Genomic DNA, 20,388 nt, shown 5'->3' on the forward strand with positions numbered 1-20,388 from the left:
GGAGCTTGGCTCAACCAAAACGCAAAAGACCACAAAAAAAGGCAATCCGGAAAAAACCAGACAAAAAGACTACTCCAGAACCCAAACCCCAACGCCATACAGGTAAGCCGGCTCCCCCCCCCAAACCCTCCTCCCCACCCTCTTCCTCTCTCCAGTCATCACATGCTCCTCACCCTGCACAGCCCACCAGCCACCCCCAGTCCATGCTCACCGGACCGTACGGGCCACCGAAAATCACCTCATCAACAACACAGATGAGGGGGCCACCAGGCAGTCAGAGGGGAGACAACCCCCACACCATGAGCAGCCAAGGGGAGGTACCACACTATCTGGCCCCCAACGACCCATTGGAGGGCCTCAACCTCATGTGCAATAGTTTAGCAAAAATTGGAACAAACCAAATCCAAGAACCATGAGGATAACAATCTCATCTCTCAACACCAGAAGCCTCCGGCAACCAGACAAACGGGAGGTCGTCTACCAGTACATCACCCAACATCAGTCAGACATGTATATCCTCCAGGAGTGCGCCATCCCATTCAAGGAGATGGACGCCACCCTGGAGGAGGAATGGACACGGGGGGACTCTCTCTGGTCAGGCTCAAACATTGATAGAGCTGATGGGGTCGGCATTTTGGTGGCCAACCCTTTTCTGCAGACCAAAAAGGGGGAGGTTGTAGAGAGCGGGCGAATCCTGGTTCTGGACCTAGAGATCCAGGGTTCGCCGCTGAGGGTCATCAATGTGTACGGCCCAACCAACGTGGCCAAGAGAGTCTCCCTTTTCAAGAAACTTCGGTCTCTCCTCCTCATCCCCACACCAGTCCTAGTGGGGGGAGATTTCAACTGTGCCCTCCGGGATGAGGACCGCAGCAGGCCCAGGAGAGACCGATCCACTACAGAACTTCAGTCCATCATAGACGACTTCCAACTGGTAGACGCCGGTGGCACCTCCCCGCCGACACACACAAGGGTGAGTTCCTCCGGGAATTCTTCCTCCAGGATAGACATGTTCTTGCTCTCGCCAGGTCTGAGGATGGGAACCCTGACCAGCCAGGCGGCCCACTTCTCGGACCACAGGATGTTGACAGTGTCCCTGGAATGGGATGGCCAAACAAGAGCGGGTAGGGGTACCTGGAGGATGAATACATCGATCCTTCAGGACCCAACAGTGGTGCATTCCTTCTCCAGGCGCTACCTGGAGTGGAGGACCCTAAAAGAACTGTTCGACTCCCCGATAGAGTGGTGGGAGATGGTTAAGGCCAGGACAAAGGGCTACTTCGGGTCAGTCGGAAGGAGGAAAGCGGCAGAACAGAGGGCCAGGTTTCAACACCACAACGCGGCCCTCCAACGCCTAAGTCTCCTACAACTGGGTGGTCTGGATGTGGCCCGAGAACTGGCTGAGACCAAACAACACCTTGCCACCCTCTACCGGGAGCAACAACAAAAGAAACAGTTCAGGGAAAAACTCCAGGGCCTGGAGGAGGAGGAGAAATGCACACGCCACTTCTTCCGCAAGGCACGGTCAAAACACAAGCCTATCCTGTCCCTATACGACACCAATGGGGACACCGTGTCAGACAGAGGCAACATCCCGGGGGTGGCAAGAGAGTTCTACGAGAGTCTCTACAACATCAAGACAACCGACGAGACTCTCATGGCCACCTTCCTGGATGGTCTGGACCGGGTCCCCGAGGGTGGTGAGAGTGAGAACCCAGAGCTGACCACGGAGGAGCTCACCCGGGCCGTGCACTCCTTGAATACACACAAGGCCCCTGGACCGGATGGGATCCCAGCAGAGTTCTACAAGACTCTCTGGGATCTCCTCAAGGAGGACTTGGCGGAGGTCTTCAAAGCCGTCTACAGGGAAGGGAGGCTTGGAGAGTCAATGAGACAGAGTACGGTCACACTGATCCCCAAGAAAGGGGACCTCAAGGACCTCCGGAACTGGCGCCCCATCAATCTCCTCCCAGTGGACTATAAAATTATGACAAAAGCCCTCACCCAACGGTTTCAAACCCTCCTCCCCTCAGTTATAGCCCCTGACCAAACCTGTAGCGTCCCCGGTAGGTCCATCAACGACAACCTGCTCCTGGTGAGAGACCTCATCCTGCACTCCCAGGAGCGGAGGTCCCCTTTAGGCCTTCTCAGCCTGGATCAGGAGAAGGCCTTTGACAGGGTTAGCCATGGTTTCCTGCAGAGGGTGCTGAGGGGCATGAACTTCCCCCAGCACCTGCTCAACTGGACCGAACTCTGCTACAACAACATCACGAGCAGAGTTCGGATCAACAACCAGTTGACAGACCCCTTCCCCATCAAAGCTGGAGTACGGCAGGGATGCCCCTTGGCCCCTCTACTGTACGTCATCTACCTGGAGCCGTTCCTACGGAAGATCAGGAGCTCCCCCAACATCATGGGCTACCCTCTACCAGGGGCCCGGGGGGAGAGGCTCAAGGTGGTGGCGTACATGGACGACATTACCATCGTCGGCACAGATAGTCGCTCCATTTCCACAGCAACGAAAGTGGTGGAGGACTACTGTGCAGCCACTGGCGCCCTGATCAATAGGGGTAAGTGTGAGCTGTTTCTGTCGCAGCACTGGCAGGAGAACCTGGCAACCTCCTTCCCTGTAAAGACGGAAAACATTAAGCTGCTGGGGATCACCTACCAGAAAGATGGAGGAGCCTCCGGCAGCTGGAAGGAGACCATCCGCCGGGTCCAAAAGAAGATCTGTGAGTGGAGTGCACGGCCTCTCACAATGACAGGCAAGATCCTGGTCCTGAAGGCTATTGTTCTTCCCATTCTCCTTTACCTGGGCAGGGTGTTTCCCCCAGACAGAGCAGTATCCAAAACCATCGAAAGGATCATGTTTACCTTTGTCTGGGGGAGCCAGATGGAAAAACTAAAACGCACCACCCTGTACAAAACAGTGGAGAATGGGGGGAAAGGGGTCCCAGACATCCTAAACATCATTAGGGCACAGGGACTCTCCAACCTCATCAACAACATCAACAACAAAGATAGGAAAGCCAGGTTCTTTGAAATATACTATGCCACACCCATCCTCCGGACACTCAGGGTGACCGCATCAATAAATCACACTGTGCCCTACAGCTGGGACCCCCCTCCAGTCTACAAGATATGGAGGGACTTTGCCTTCAAGACAGGATTGTCCGCGGCTGGGCTGGCCTCATGGAAATACAAAGACATTATGACCTTCATAAGGTCGAAGGAAACCATTACTCACCCCAAGGCCAGCACAGCCGTGGACTCCAAACAGGTATGGAAAAACATTAATCATAAATGTACTAACAATAAACAAAAAGACATTGCCTGGATGGCTGCTCATGGTTGTCTCCCCACTAGGGAATTCTTGCATAGGCGGCACATCGCAACGACGGATAAATGCCCCCACGGATGCACGGACACAGAACACATTAACCACCTGTTCTGTGAGTGCTCCGTGGCCAGGCGGGTCTGGGCCCTGTTTGTTCCCTCTGTCTCCCTAAACAGCCTGCTGACCCTGCCCCGCTTGACGAGCGAGAACATCCTGTATGGTCCTCCCGGGGGGTGCACAACCCCCCAACTACAACAACAGTGGAGGATCATCAGCGCCGTCAAGCAGGTACTCTGGGAGACGAGGAACATCAGGGTCTATCAGAAACAGAGCGTCCACCTGACAACCCTGAGGAGGAGAATCACCCTCTGCCTCAGGGACCATGCTATTGTTGACTTTAAAAATAACCCGGATCAAGCAAGAGCGGTGTGGGGGGTGGAGAGATGGAAGGACGTCATCCTCTAAATCCCCCCCCCATGCCGCGCCGCATCGCCCAACCCCCCCCCACCCCGGGCCTACCTCACTACACCACCAGTTCCTGCACTATCACCTTCACCACCGTTCCAGCACAAGCCCTGGTCAGCAGTATCACCATCACAAGGACCAGGAGAGGAGCAGCGCACAACACCAACAGGGAAGTTTACTGCACCTTCCACCACCTACACATGTACACAGCACTGACCCACTTCCTACCCTCACCAGAATATCACCACACACAACCCACAGCCGAACCAGCCGTCTCTGCCAGCACCACCAGCACCAGGATGACCAACACCACTGGGTCACAGGGAAGTACTGATCACCCGCCTGACACCAAAATGCACACTACACAAACCATGCACACCTCCCTTCTCTCACTCCTGTATCTTTTCAGGCACATGTCATATCCAGCTCTGACACCTACCCAGGCTTCCAGACCCAGGAGCAGAGACCGGCGGGAACCACCACGTCACCCCAGCACCAACCCCAGGTTCCAACTCAGCGACCCCAAACCCCCTGTTCCGGGCCCCCCCCCCCCAACTCCAGGCCCCCAGCTACAGGCCCAGTCCCCTACCCGCCAACCCCCAACCCCCAGCCCGGAACAAGCTGAGAAGAGCCAGGGAGCTTTTTCCCTGGATAAGCTGTGTACAGGTTTTTCGCCTCTGCTTGCCTGCCATGCGCCGAGCTCTCTGGGCCTCTCCTCAGGGGCCTCCGGTCGGCCTGCGTGCTCGATCTGCTCCGCCGCTGGGGCGCCTGGTCCGGCTAGCCTCGTGAAGGGCTACAGGAGTCTGAGCCTGGTGGGCTGGGCCGGATGCGCCGGTGGTGGGGCGGGTCGGGTGAGTCGGGTGTGTGGGGTCCCTCGGGGGAGGGAGGTGGGGGAGCCACGGCTTTGCACTGGTGGGCAAACTGGATAGTAGTCGCTCTACAACTAGAGGGCTGCAGGGGAATTTTTTCCCGGATGCACAGCGAACAGGTTTTTTACCCCTGCCTCCTACCGACACTGGAACCTGGACACTGAACACTGAACACTGAACATTACACTACACTGGACAATACACTGAACACTGAGCACTTTAGTTAGTTTAATGTTGGTTGTTGTTGAATGTAATGTCTTAAATGTCTGATTGTTTGATTAATTGATTGTATATACGGTGTTGTGTTTTTATAAAAACCAATAAAAAACACCTGACACCAAAATGCACACTACACAAACCATGCACACCTCCCTTCTCTCACTCCTGTATCTTTTCAGGCACATGTCATATCCAGCTCTGACACCTACCCAGGCTTCCAGACCCAGGAGCAGAGACCGGCGGGAACCACCACATCACCCCAGCACCAACCCCAGGTTCCAACTCAGCGACCCCAAACCCCCTGTTCCGGGCCCCCCCCCCCAACTCCAGGCCCCCAGCTACAGGCCCAGTCCCCTACCCGCCAACCCCCAACCCCCAGCCCGGAACAAGCTGAGAAGAGCCAGGGAGCTTTTTCCCTGGATAAGCTGTGTACAGGTTTTTCGCCTCTGCTTGCCTGCCATGCGCCGAGCTCTCTGGGCCTCTCCTCAGGGGCCTCCGGTCGGCCTGCGTGCTCGATCTGCTCCGCCGCTGGGGCGCCTGGTCCGGCTAGCCTCGTGAAGGGCTACAGGAGTCTGAGCCTGGTGGGCTGGGCCGGATGCGCCGGTGGTGGGGCGGGTCGGGTGAGTCGGGTGTGTGGGGTCCCTCGGGGGAGGGAGGTGGGGGAGCCACGGCTTTGCACTGGTGGGCAAACTGGATAGTAGTCGCTCTACAACTAGAGGGCTGCAGGGGAATTTTTTTCCCGGATGCACAGCGAACAGGTTTTTTACCCCTGCCTCCTACCGACACTGGAACCTGGACACTGAACACTGAACACTGAACATTACACTACACTGGACAATACACTGAACACTGAGCACTTTAGTTAGTTTAATGTTGGTTGTTGTTGAATGTAATGTCTTAAATGTCTGATTGTTTGATTAATTGATTGTATATACGGTGTTGTGTTTTTATAAAAACCAATAAAAAACACCTGACACCAAAATGCACACTACACAAACCATGCACACCTCCCTTCTCTCACTCCTGTATCTTTTCAGGCACATGTCATATCCAGCTCTGACACCTACCCAGGCTTCCAGACCCAGGAGCAGAGACCGGCGGGAACCACCACGTCACCCCAGCACCAACCCCAGGTTCCAACTCAGCGACCCCAAACCCCCTGTTCCGGGCCCCCCCCCCCCCAACTCCAGGCCCCCAGCTACAGGCCCAGTCCCCTACCCGCCAACCCCCAACCCCCAGCCCGGAACAAGCTGAGAAGAGCCAGGGAGCTTTTTCCCTGGATAAGCTGTGTACAGGTTTTTCGCCTCTGCTTGCCTGCCATGCGCCGAGCTCTCTGGGCCTCTCCTCAGGGGCCTCCGGTCGGCCTGCGTGCTCGATCTGCTCCGCCGCTGGGGCGCCTGGTCCGGCTAGCCTCGTGAAGGGCTACAGGAGTCTGAGCCTGGTGGGCTGGGCCGGATGCGCCGGTGGTGGGGCGGGTCGGGTGAGTCGGGTGTGTGGGGTCCCTCGGGGGAGGGAGGTGGGGGAGCCACGGCTTTGCACTGGTGGGCAAACTGGATAGTAGTCGCTCTACAACTAGAGGGCTGCAGGGGAATTTTTTTCCCGGATGCACAGCGAACAGGTTTTTTACCCCTGCCTCCTACCGACACTGGAACCTGGACACTGAACACTGAACACTGAACATGACACTACACTGGACAATACACTGAACACTGAGCACTTTAGTTAGTTTAATGTTGGTTGTTGTTGAATGTAATGTCTTAAATGTCTGATTGTTTGATTAATTGATTGTATATACGGTGTTGTGTTTTTATAAAAACCAATAAAAAACACCTGTAGTATCTGTTCTTATCAGTTTAATATCTGATACGTCCCCTACCCGGGGACCATATATTAAATTGATTTTTGCAACAGGGAGCTGGAATCGGGGCTTGCTCCGTCCACTCCACGCATCGACCTGGTATTGCAGTACATCCAGGAACGGTGCACTCCTATCTCATGTAGAAGAAGAAGAAGAAGAAGAAGAAGAAGAAGAAGAAGAAGAAGAAGAAGAAGAAGAATAATAATAATTAATTTTTAATTAAAAAAAAAATTATAGAAGAGAAGAAGAACTCAAGGGCACACTAGTAGTGGTGTGGTTTCAGGCGGGATTTGAACTCACAACCTTCCGATCACAAATCCAACTCACTATCCACTAGACCACAACTACCCACAAAAAACGCACAAGCCTTTCGCCTTTTACTAAAGACTTCTGTGGAGAGGAACACTTACGAGTTCAAGCTATTTTTGGCAGGCTCTGCGTCTAGCTGAGCCCATATCCGTGTTTCAAGGTAAGCCAGGTGGGGGTCACAGGTCACAGGTCAACCCAGCTTTCACACTTTGAATTTAATGGCGGCGGAGGTCGGCGCGGTTCCATTCATGGGTTATCGCTTCTCGGCCTTTTGGCTAAGATCAAGTGTAGTATCTGTTCTTATCAGTGAGCAGAGTTCTTTAACTTGCAAAGGCAATAATCAAGTGTTGTATCTTGATTCTGCCGGGAAAGCAGAAAATGGACAAAGAGTCGGGCCCAAAGGCCGGAATGTTTAATGTAATTCGTTTTGCATGGAGAGACCAGACAGAGGACATCCAGCTGAGGGATACCTTCACCCGGGTGGTGTTGCTGGGGCAACTGAAACTGACGGTCCCGGAAATCTTTTGCCTCCAGGGCAATAGGCGGGAGAATGCCTTCGACGTGACTTTTCACTCGGCGGCCATGATCAGAAGGGTGATGGACATGGTTACCGTCGGGGCCGAGACCATGCCTCTGTCGCTCTACAGGGTGACAGACATGGGGAAAAATAATTTCAGGGTCATGACGGTGACCATGTTCAACGCTTATGTGAAGGATGAAGCTGTGGAGGGGTTCCTGAGCCGCTACTGCAAGGTCACGTCGGGGGCACGCCACATCAGGGACGCCCGGGGGATATGGACCAACACTCGTCAGTACCAGGTGCTCCTACGGCCAGAAGAGGGAGGCTTCGACGGCTACGCACACCCCCCGGCACTTTTCTCGCTGGGGGCGGACAGGGGCAACCTGTACTATGCCCGGCAGGCCCCCTTCTGCAAAAAGTGTATGCAGACGGGTCACGGGCAGGGGGACTGCCCTGGGATGAGGTGCAGGAACTGCAACGCCAAGGACCACGTGGCAAAAGACTGCACCCAGCCCAGGGAATGCCACAGTTGTGGCCTGAGAGGACACTTGTTCAGGGACTGCCCAACCCGCCCTAAGCCGAAATCCTACGCCGATGCAGCAGGGGGGGCTAAGCAGAGGGACCAAGGAGCCGGAGGAGCACCGAGCGGAGGCGGCCCCAGCACCTCCACCCCCACAACCCCCCCCGCCCCCAAACCCACCCCCCGCACCCGTCCCCCCCCCCCGCACCCGTCCCTTCCCCCCCCCCCCTCCCCCCCTTCCTCCCCCCCCCCCCTCCCCCCCCCCTCCTCCCCCTCCCCCCCCCCTCCTCCCCCCCCCGCCCCCCCAGACTGAAGGACCCGGAGAACCAACCTCCGGTAGCAGGCCCTGAGGTGGGTGAGGCCCTGGAGGCCCTGGAGGCCCTGGAGAGGAAGCTGAGTGCGGCCCGGGGGAAACAGACCCTGGATGCCCTGGAGAGGGAGCTGAATGCGCTCCTGGGGGAAGAAGACCCGCCCCAGGAGTTCGTGACACCTCTGGGGGGCACGCAGCAGGAGTCGACCCCCGGGAAGCAGCGGAAGAGGCAGCGGAAGAAGGAGAAGGACAGGGAGAGGAAAGCGGACAGGGGCCGCAGCAGGAGCCGCAGCAGGAGCCGCAGTGGGAGCAGTGAGGAGAGCCCGGGTGGGGGACCTAAGCGAGTGAGTCATTATGACCCGCCGCGAGTGAGTCATGTGCAATTTCTGATCGCTGGTCCCCCTGCCCGGGGGGAAGGTGGAGAGGATCTGGGGGAGAGAGGGGGGCCTCAGGCGGTTCTGAGGATGCCGGAGCCCCCTGTCTCAAGCCCTACGTGGGCAACCCAGATGGAAAGGGAGGAGGCTGCAAAAGCTATGGAGACTGACGGAATTCTTGAGGAGGAGGACCCATACCCCTCGGGGTGATGTATAATGGGTTGTTGAGTTATGATTCACATTGAGAATTGTGGTTGTCGGTTTTTGTTTGTTTGTTTGTTCTTAAATTACACATTATGGATTTGGTTTTTGTTACGTTAAATGTGAGGGGTTTAAGAGACAGGGTGAAGAGGGCAGCAGTTTTTGGTTATTTATTGTCACTAGATTTCACTGTATGTTTTTTACAGGAGGTGCACTTAAGGGATGAGGGGGATGTTAGAAAATTTAAGAGGGAGTGGGGTAGGGGGGAGTCCTTTTGGAGTGTGGGGGGGGTCCACTCATCGGGTGTAGGGATTCTGTTAGGGAACAGAGAGGTGAGGGTGGAGGGTACTTTTGTGGGGATGCAGGGTAGGGTGTTAGGATTAGATATTAGTGTAGGGGAGTGTAGGTTGAGGGTAGTTGGGGTATATGGGCCACAGGAGGCACAGGGCAGGAGGGAGATGGTAGACTGCCTTGTGCCCCTGTGTGCGACTAATAGACACTTGGTGGTGGGGGGTGATTTTAATATGGAACTAGGCAGGGGGGGGGAGGGCAGCGCTAAGGCCATGGGGTTACTGATGGCTAGCTGCGGGCTTGTGGATGGGGGGCTACACACCACACCACCACTGGCGGTTCCCACCTGGCGTAACTCGCGGGGGGTCGCGAGGAGGCTTGACTATTTGTTCATACCTAGGTCTTTGGGCCCTGTGGCCGGGCAGCATTTGCCTGTGTTTTTCTCAGATCACGACGGGGTGCTCCTACGGGTAGGTGCACCAGCCTGTGTCGTCGGAAGGGGGTATTGGAAGCTAGACAGGGAGATCCTTGGTGAGCGGGCTTTTGTCGAGGCACTCACCACCTACATACATGGGCTTAAGGGCCTCAGGCCCATGTTTGTGGGGGTGGTGGAGTGGTGGGAGGAGGTGAAGGTGAGGATGGCTAAGTTTAGCAGGGATTATTGTAAGAGGAGGGAAAGAGAAGGCAGGAGGGAAGTGGAGCGGCTGCAGCGGTTGCTCGACCTCGAGTACGAGGCCGGCAACCTCGGGGGGTCGATCGACCAAGCCCGCTCCGCGGAACTCAAGGGCCGCCTCAGAGAGGCCTATGAGCGTAGGGCTAGAGCTCATTTAGAGCGCGCGCGCCAGGATTTCCTTGAGCAGGACGAGACCTGCTCAGCGGCGTTCTTTGCCTCTGTGAGGGCACGGCGCGCGCGCCAGACCCATCACGGGGTGAGAGACACTGGGGGGTCGGTGGTCAGGGAGCAGGGTCAGATGGTGCAGGCGGCCACCGAGTTTTATAGGGATTTCTTTAGGGAGAGAGAGGTAGATGAGGCTGGGGGGGAGGTTTTTTTAGCGCACCTGTCCCGGCGAGTGCCGGAGGACATCATGCAGGCGATGGAAGGCCCGATCACACTAGTGGAGGTCGAGCGGGCCCTCAAACGGATGGGGAAGGGGAAGGTGCCTGGGATGGACGGCCTGCCGGCAGAGTTTTACCTACAGTTATGGGGTATACTCGGCCCGGTGGTCGTCGAGGTTTTGACATCCGTTCTCGAGACTGGGGTCATGGGCAAGTCAATGGCCGAAGGCGTGCTCTCCCTCCTGTATAAGAAGGGGGACGCCGCCGACCTTAACAACTGGAGGCCGTTGACAATGCTGTGTGTGGACTATAAGCTGTTGGCCAAGGTCATGGCTGACCGTCTGCGCGCAGCCCTTCCCTACGTCGTCCATGAGGACCAGACGTGTGGGATCGAGGGCCGCTCGATTAGGTGGAACCTTCAGCTGGTCAGGGACTCCATCGCCTGGGCTGAGGATAGGGACCTGCCTTTAATGGTGGCTGCACTCGATCAGGCCAAGGCCTTTGATCGGGTGCATAGGGGTTTTTTATTTAAAGTGATAGAGCAGATGGGTTTTGGGCCTAGATATAGGGGGTGGCTCAGCACACTCTACAGGGGGGCGGGGTGCCGGGTGAGGGTGAACGGCCACCTGGGGGAGGTGTTTGGCCTCCCTTCGGGGGTCAGGCAAGGCTGTCCTCTCTCGGCGCTCCTGTACGTGCTGTACATGGAGCCTCTGGCGGCGGCCATTAGGGCGGACGCAGAGGTGGAGGGCTTGCTGGTGCCCGGCAGCGGTGGGCTGAGGGTCAAACTGACCCAATATGCAGACGACACCACTCTGCTACTCTGCAGAGACTCATGCCTGCTCAGATGTCTCAACATTTTTGACGATTTTACCCACGCGTCGGGAGCAGTCCTGAACCTGGGTAAGTCATCGGTCAAGTATTTTGGCCGGTGGAAGGGTAGGACGGATGCGCCTGGGGGAGTAGCTCTCTGCACTGGGCCCCTGAGGGTGCTCGGGGTCTGTTTTGAGTCCTCCGGCTCTGCGACGCTGAACTGGAACGCGAGAATCGCGGAGGTACAAGGGAGGTTGGTGCGGTGGAAGGCCAGGTCTTTGTCCTTTGGGGGCAAGGTCTTGGTCTTGAAAGTGGACATATTGCCTTCTCTCTTGTACCTGGCATATGTCTACCCGCTGCCTGCGAGCATGAGGAGACCCCTCATGCGGCTTGTTTTTCAGTTCATGTGGGGGGGAAGGCATGAGTACGTGGCCAGGGCCCGCATGCTCTCGGCCACCAGGGAGGGAGGTAGGGATGTCCCCCACCTACCCCTCAAGCTAGACTCGCTGTTTGTCTCCTCTCTGCTGAAGGAGCTCGCTCACCCGGTAATCCATCCGTCCGGTTTCTTCCTGCGGCTTTTCTTTGCCTACCAGGGACGACACATTATGGAGTGGTCCAATGCGGGTCCTCGGGCTGAACAGCTGCCGTGGCACTTCAGCCATGCGGCGAAGTGGCTGCGTGCGCACCCCGAGGTTGAAGTTGCCCGTGTAGGTTTGGACCACAAGAGTATGTATGCTGTAGTGAGGCAGGGTGCCTGCACGGCCCCTGTGGTGGGCATCCCGGCGGCGGTCTGGGATGCAGTGCAGCTGCGGGGCCTGGACAATAGGCTCAAGGACCTGAACTGGTTATGCCTCCACAAGAGTCTGCCGGTGCGGGCCACCATGCACCAGCGTGGCCTGGCGCGATCCCCCTTATGCCCCCGGCTGGGCTGTAGCGGGGAGGAGAGTGTGCGTCATGCTTTATGGGACTGCGCCTTTGCTGGAGTGGTGTGGGCCCGGGCGGGAGGGCTGTTAGAGAAGGTTAGAGGGGGTTTTACCTTGTCATGGGCCAGAGTAGAGAGAGGGGTAGGGAGAGTGGGGGGTGGGAATAGGGAGAGATTCCTACTCTGGCTCATAGTTAGTTTGTTTAAGAGGGAGATATGGAGGTCGAGGCAGGAGGTGGTGGGGGCAGGGACAGCGACAGGGGTGGAAGGGATAGTGAGGAGGGTGGAAGGAGATTTGAGGGGGAGGATGAAGAGGGAGGAGAAGAAGTGGGGTCACCATGCGGCCCGGGAGCGGTGGAAAGGGGGGCTGGGACTTTTTTTGAGTTGATATGCAGGTATTGCATCCTGACCCTCCACAAAAGGAGGGGGGGCAACAGGTTTTGTTTTTGTTGTAATACAAATGGAATGTGATCATGAAAAGAAAGTGTTGGTTGTTTTGATTTGCGCTTAACCCCCCACAAAAGAACGGGGGGTAAACGTGTTTGATTATTTGTTTGTGAAGTTTTAATGGAAAGGGGGAACAAGGTTCCCCGTGTAAGGAAAAATGAAAATAAAAACTTTAACAATCTGTTCTTATCAGTTTAATATCTGATACGTCCCCTACCCGGGGACCATATATTAAATTGATTTTTGCAACAGGGAGCTGGAATCGGGGCTTGCTCCGTCCACTCCACGCATCGACCTGGTATTGCAGTACATCCAGGAACGGTGCACTCCTATCTCATGAAGAAGAAGAAGAAGAAGAAGAAGAAGAAGAAGAAGAAGAAGAAGAAGAAGAAGAAGAAGAATAATTAATTTTTAATTAAAAAAAAAATTATAGAAGAGAAGAAGAACTCAAGGGCACACTAGTAGTGGTGTGGTTTCAGGCGGGATTTGAACTCACAACCTTCCGATCACAAGTCCAACTCACTATCCACTAGACCACAACTACCCACAAAAAACGCACAAGCCTTTCGCCTTTTACTAAAGACTTCTGTGGAGAGGAACACTTACGAGTTCAAGCTATTTTTGGCAGGCTCTGCGTCTAGCTGAGCCCATATCCGTGTTTCAAGGTAAGCCAGGTGGGGGTCACAGGTCACAGGTCAACCCAGCTTTCACACTTTGAATTTAATGGCGGCGGAGGTGGGCGCGGTTCCATTCATGGGTTATCGCTTCTCGGCCTTTTGGCTAAGATCAAGTGTAGTATCTGTTCTTATCAGTGAACCCACAGCCGAACCAGCCGTCTCTGCCAGCACCACCAGCACCAGGATGACCAACACCACTGGGTCACAGGGAAGTACTGATCACCCGCCTGACACCAAAATGCACACTACACAAACCATGCACACCTCCCTTCTCTCACTCCTGTATCTTTTCAGGCACATGTCATATCCAGCTCTGACACCTACCCAGGCTTCCAGACCCAGGAGCAGAGACCGGCGGGAACCACCACGTCACCCCAGCACCAACCCCAGGTTCCAACTCAGCGACCCCAAACCCCCTGTTCCGGGCCCCCCCCCCCCAACTCCAGGCCCCCAGCTACAGGCCCAGTCCCCTACCCGCCAACCCCCAACCCCCAGCCCGGAACAAGCTGAGAAGAGCCAGGGAGCTTTTTCCCTGGATAAGCTGTGTACAGGTTTTTCGCCTCTGCTTGCCTGCCATGCGCCGAGCTCTCTGGGCCTCTCCTCAGGGGCCTCCGGTCGGCCTGCGTGCTCGATCTGCTCCGCCGCTGGGGCGCCTGGTCCGGCTAGCATCGTGAAGGGCTACAGGAGTCTGAGCCTGGTGGGCTGGGCCGGATGCGCCGGTGGTGGGGCGGGTCGGGTGAGTCGGGTGTGTGGGGTCCCTCGGGGGAGGGAGGTGGGGGAGCCACGGCTTTGCACTGGTGGGCAAACTGGATAGTAGTCGCTTACAACTAGAGGGCTGCAGGGGAATTTTTTTCCCGGATGCACAGCGAACAGGTTTTTTACCCCTGCCTCCTACCGACACTGGAACCTGGACACTGAACACTGAACATTACACTACACTGGACAATACACTGAACACTGAGCACTTTAGTTAGTTTAATGTTGGTTGTTGTTGAATGTAATGTCTTAAATGTCTGATTGTTTGATTAATTGATTGCATATACGGTGTTGTGTTTTTATAAAAACCAATAAAAAACACCTGTTCTTATCAGTGAGCAGACTGCTGTAACTTGCAAAGGCAAATCAAGTGTTGTATCTTGATTCTGCCGGGAAAGCAGAAAATGGAGAAAGAGTCGGGCCCAGAGGCCGGAAAGGTTAACGTGATTCGATTTGCATGGAGAGACCAGACGGAGGACATCCAGCTGAGGGATACCTTCACCCGGGTGGTGTTGCTGGGGCAACTGAAACTGACGGTCCCGGAAATCTTTTGCCTGATGGGCAATAGGCGGGAGAATGCCTTCGACGTGACCTTTCACTCGGCGGCCATGATCAGAAGGGTGATGGACATGGTTACCGTCGGGGCCGAGACCATGCCTCTGTCGCTCTACAGGGTGACGGACATGGGGAAAAATAATTTCAGGGTCATGACGGTGACCGTGTTCAACGCTTATGTGAAGGATGAAGCCGTGGAGGGGTTCCTGAGCCGCTACTGCAGGGTCACGTCGGGGGCACGCCACATCAGGGACGCCCGGGGGATATGGACCGGGACTCGTCAGTACCAGGTGCTCCTACGGCCAGAAGAGGGAGGCTTCGACGGCTACGCACACCCCCCGGCACTTTTCTCGCTGGGGGCGGACAGGGGCAACCTGTACTATGCCCGGCAGGCCCCTTTCTGCAAAAAGTGTATGCAGACGGGTCACGGGCAGGGGGACTGCCCTGGGATGAGGTGCAGGAACTGCAACGCCAAGGACCACGTGGCAAAAGACTGCACCCAGCCCAGGGAATGCCACAGTTGTGGCCTGAGAGGACACTTGTACAGGGACTGCCCAACCCGCCCTAAGCCGAAATCCTACGCCGATGCAGCAGGGGGGGCTAAGCCGAGGGACCAAGGAGCCGGAAGAGCACCGAGCGGAGGCGCCCCCAGCACCTCCACCCCCACAACCCCCCCCGCCCCCAAACCCACCCCCCGCACCCGTCCCCCACCCCCCTCCCCCCCCCCTTCCCCCCCCCCCTCCCCCCCTTCCTCCCCCCCCCCTCCCCCTCCCCCCCCCGCCTCCCCCCCCCTCCCCCCCCCCTCCTCCCCCTTCCCCCCCCGCCGCCTCACCCTCTCCCCCTTCCCCCTCCACCCCCTCCCCCCCCCCCCGCCCCCCCAGACTGAAGGACCCGGAGAACCAACCTCCGGTAGCAGGCCCTGAGGTGGGTGAGGCCCTGGAGGCCCTGGAGAGGGAGCTGAGGGCGGCCCGGGGGAAACAGTCCCTGGATGCCCTGGAGAGGGAGCTGAATGTGCTCCTGGGGGAAGAAGACCCGCCCCAGGTTTTCGTGACACCTCTGGGGGGCACGCAGCAGGAGTCGACCCCCAGGAAGCAGCGGAAGAGGCTGCGGAAGAAGGAGAAGGACAGGGAGAGGAGGGCGGACAGGGGCCGCAGCAGGAGCCGCAGTGGGAGCAGTGAGGAGAGCCCAGGTGGGGGGTCTAAGCGGGTGAGTCGTTTTGACCTGCCGCATGTGAGTCACCTGCACCTGCTGATCGCTGGTCCCCCTGCCCAGGGGGAAAGTGGGGAAAATCTGGGGGTGAGAGGGGGGCCTCAGGCGGTTCTGAGGATGCCGGAGCCCCCGGTCTCGGGCCCTACATGGGCTACACAGATGGAACGGGAGGAGGCGGAGGGGGCCATGGAGACGGATGGAGGGGCGGATGGGACTGATGGGACTGATGAGAGTTCTGGAGGACAATGCGATTGAGGAGGACCTTTGCCCCTTGGGGTGAAGTATGATTGTCTGTTGAGTTGTGTTGAACATTGAGGAGTGGGGTTGTCGTTTTGTTGTGCAAGGGTTTGTTGATTTGAAAATGTGCGGGTTTTGCATCCTGGCCCCCCACAGAAGGATGGGGGGCAACAGGTTTTGTTTTGGTTTTTTACAAAGTGGCTGATTGTGGAAGGAAAGTGCTGTTGTGTTTTGGTTTGCGCCTTGACCCCCCACAAAAGAACGGGGGGTGGACGTGTTTTGATTATTTTTGTGCAGTTTTATTGGAAAGGGGGAACAAGGTTCCCCGTGTAAGGAGAAATTGAAATAAAAACATTTAACAATCTGTTCTTATCAGTTTAATATCTGATACGTCCCCTACCCGGGGACCATATATTAAATTGATTTTTGCAACAGGGAGCTGGAATCGGGGCTTGCTCCGTCCACTCCACGCATCGACCTGGTATTGCAGTACATCCAGGAACGGTGCACTCCTATCTCATGTAGAAGAAGAAGAAGAAGAAGAAGAAGAAGAAGAAGAAGAAGAAGAAGAAGAATTAATTTTTAATTAAAAAAAAAATTATAGAAGAGAAGAAGAACTCAAGGGCACACTAGTAGTGGTGTGGTTTCAGGCGGGATTTGAACTCACAACCTTCCGATCACAAGTCCAACTCACTATCCACTAGACCACAACTACCCACAAAAAACGCACAAGCCTTTCGCCTTTTACTAAAGACTTCTGTGGAGAGGAACACTTACGAGTTCAAGCTATTTTTGGCAGGCTCTGCGTCTAGCTGAGCCCATATCCGTGTTTCAAGGTAAGCCAGGTGGGGGTCACAGGTCACAGGTCAACCCAGCTTTCACACTTTGAATTTAATGGCGGCGGAGGTGGGCGCGGTTCCATTCATGGGTTATCGCTTCTCGGCCTTTTGGCTAAGATCAAGTGTAGTATCTGTTCTTATCAGTTTAATATCTGATACGGCCTTTCGCCCTTACTAGAGACTTCTATTAAAGCTAGTCTCCGGTGGGGTGTGGGTTTTTGTGTTTTTTTGAGAAATCTAGGGTTTTTCCTTTTTCCTCACTAGGCTCTATGCCCCTCCTTTTTTTCTATTCTTGGTCGGGGAGCACGTCTTCTCAGTAGGTGGCTTGTCCGCTGCTGGGAGGTGGCTCCCCCGACCCACCCCCCCTCTTTGAGCGGAACAGGCCGGGATCCGAGAGGAGCTGCCGGAGACCCGCGACTCTTCCAGTAGGTGGCCTTTTCACCACTGGGGCAGTTCGGCCGCTGGGCAGCCCCCCTCCAAAGAGCGGAAAGGCCGGACCCCGAGAGGAGCTTCCAAAGACCGCGACTCTTCCAGTAGGTGACCAGTAGGTGGCCTGCCCGCCACTGGAGCCACTGGAGCACGAGTTCGGCCCCTGGGCAGCCCCCCTCCAAAGAGCGGAAAGGCCGGACCCCGAGAGGAGCTTCCAAAGACCGCGACTCTTCCAGTAGGTGACCAGTAGGTGGCCTGCCCGCCACTGGAGCCACTGGAGCACGAGTTCGGCCCCTGGGCACCCCCCCTCCAAAGAGCGGACAGGCCGGACCCCGAGAGGAGCTTCCAAAGACCGCGACTCTTTCAGTAGGTGGCCTGCCCGCCACTGGAGCACGAGTTCGGCCCCTGGGCAGCCCCCCTCAAAAGAGCGGAAAGGCCGGACCCCGAGAGGAGCTTCCGAAGACCTCGACTCTCCCAAGCACGCCAGAGGTGAGAGAGGGCCCAACACCCACCAGCCGACCCAGCTGAGCCAGTGGACCCCAACCAGACCAGGAGGGAGGACAACTATAACATCTAAGCTAGGAGCGAGAGGGACACAGGGGAGTGCTTTCAAGACCGTAGGTCTTTGGCCACCTGGTGTCCCCACTCGCTCTCAGGTGTCCCTCTTTTGTCCCCAGACGGGAACCCAGTTCCAGACCCAAGCCAGAGTCCAAAATCTGCCGTGAGGACCTGAGAGGAACAACACCCCTAACCTAACGGCAAGTACCCTATTCCCCCCCCCAAAAAATTATCTACAACCTCCCCCTAACCCTATTCCTCTCCCTCCTTCCTCCCTGATCCCCCACCCCCCCCACCCCACTCCAACGATGAACCCCGGAGCGATGCGGCGCTACAACGCCGTCAGGTTGACGCTCAACCCAACTGAGGAGGCTGCCATGGATGGAGCCCCCCAACAGAAGACTGCCAGACCAGTAACAACGATGACCCGCCTGGAATTCAGCAGGGCGGTTCTACAGAGAGGTATGGGCTTTGTGCCGTCTGATCTAAACTGCCTGGTGAAGCCCCCTGGGCCGAATGAATGTTTTGAAGTTAGCTTTAAAACCCCCCAACTGTTAGAGGAATTCTGGACCTTTCATAGGATTAATGAACACAAACCCCCACTTAACCGTTTTACAGCCCACCCACTAACGGATTTAGAATCAAAAGTGGTCACAATTCAATTCCACAATGAGGTGATTCAGGAATATGATATTGAGGTGTGGCTACACCGTCATGCCACCCTTAAATCGGGGGCCCGGATGGTCCTGGATGAAGACGGAGTGTGGACGGGGGCCAAGAAATGGCTGGTGCAACTCCGTCCGGACCCGGAGGGGATAGGCGGAGTCCAACATATCCCCAGCACCATCAACCTGGGGAACAACAGGGGCTCCGTCTACTACTACGGTATGCCGAAGCTCTGCAGGAACTGCGGCCAATTGGGCCATCTGGCAGCGGCCTGCAAGGCCGTGGTATGTAAAATCTGCCGCCAAGACCACCCGACGTCGGAGTGCACCACGACCAGACCTTGCAACCTGTGCGGGGGACAGGGGCATCTTTACCGTGACTGCCCAAGTTCCTATGCAAGTAGAGCCCGGGGCTATAAATCCAACCAACCACCACCCCAACCCCCACCCCCACCCCAACCCACACCCCCACCCCCACCCCAACCCCCACCCCAACCCCCACCCCAACCCACACCCCAACCCACACCCAACATGGAGGAAGAGAAGGGAGAGACGGAGGAGGACCGGCGCCCGAGCGATGGAGGGGACGATCAGAGCTCGAGCGACGGAGAAGGAGAAGGAGAGGAACCAACCGTCCCAGCACCCCCTACAGACAACCTCAACACCCACCCCCTCCTAAACCCCATGGCCACCTCCACCCCCTGCAAAAACACCATGAAGGGGGAGCCGGCCTCTATTGAGATAGCCACCAGCAGCACACCGCAGATCCACCTCCCCTCCCAATCAGACAGTGAAAATGACTGGAGCTTGGCTCAACCAAAACGCAAAAGACCACAAAAAAAGGCAATCCGGAAAAAACCAGACAAAAAGACTACTCCAGAACCCAAACCCCAACGCCATACAGGTAAGCCGGCTCCCCCCCCCAAACCCTCCTCCCCACCCTCTTCCTCTCTCCAGTCATCACATGCTCCTCACCCTGCACAGCCCACCAGCCACCCCCAGTCCATGCTCACCGGACCGTACGGGCCACCGAAAATCACCTCATCAACAACACAGATGAGGGGGCCACCAGGCAGTCAGAGGGGAGACAACCCCCACACCATGAGCAGCCAAGGGGAGGTACCACACTATCTGGCCCCCAACGACCCATTGGAGGGCCTCAACCTCATGTGCAATAGTTTAGCAAAAATTGGAACAAACCAAATCCAAGAACCATGAGGATAACAATCTCATCTCTCAACACCAGAAGCCTCCGGCAACCAGACAAACGGGAGGTCGTCTACCAGTACATCACCCAACATCAGTCAGACATGTATATCCTCCAGGAGTGCGCCATCCCATTCAAGGAGATGGACGCCACCCTGGAGGAGGAATGGACACGGGGGGACTCTCTCTGGTCAGGCTCAAACATTGATAGAGCTGATGGGGTCGGCATTTTGGTGGCCAACCCTTTTCTGCAGACCAAAAAGGGGGAGGTTGTAGAGAGCGGGCGAATCCTGGTTCTGGACCTAGAGATCCAGGGTTCGCCGCTGAGGGTCATCAATGTGTACGGCCCAACCAACGTGGCCAAGAGAGTCTCCCTTTTCAAGAAACTTCGGTCTCTCCTCCTCATCCCCACACCAGTCCTAGTGGGGGGAGATTTCAACTGTGCCCTCCGGGATGAGGACCGCAGCAGGCCCAGGAGAGACCGATCCACTACAGAACTTCAGTCCATCATAGACGACTTCCAACTGGTAGACGCCGGTGGCACCTCCCCGCCGACACACACAAGGGTGAGTTCCTCCGGGAATTCTTCCTCCAGGATAGACATGTTCTTGCTCTCGCCAGGTCTGAGGATGGGAACCCTGACCAGCCAGGCGGCCCACTTCTCGGACCACAGGATGTTGACAGTGTCCCTGGAATGGGATGGCCAAACAAGAGCGGGTAGGGGTACCTGGAGGATGAATACATCGATCCTT

The sequence above is a fragment of the Nansenia antarctica genome (genome assembly GCF_963989245.1).
Source record: "Nansenia antarctica genome assembly, chromosome: 3".
NCBI lineage: Eukaryota > Metazoa > Chordata > Actinopteri > Argentiniformes > Microstomatidae > Nansenia > Nansenia antarctica.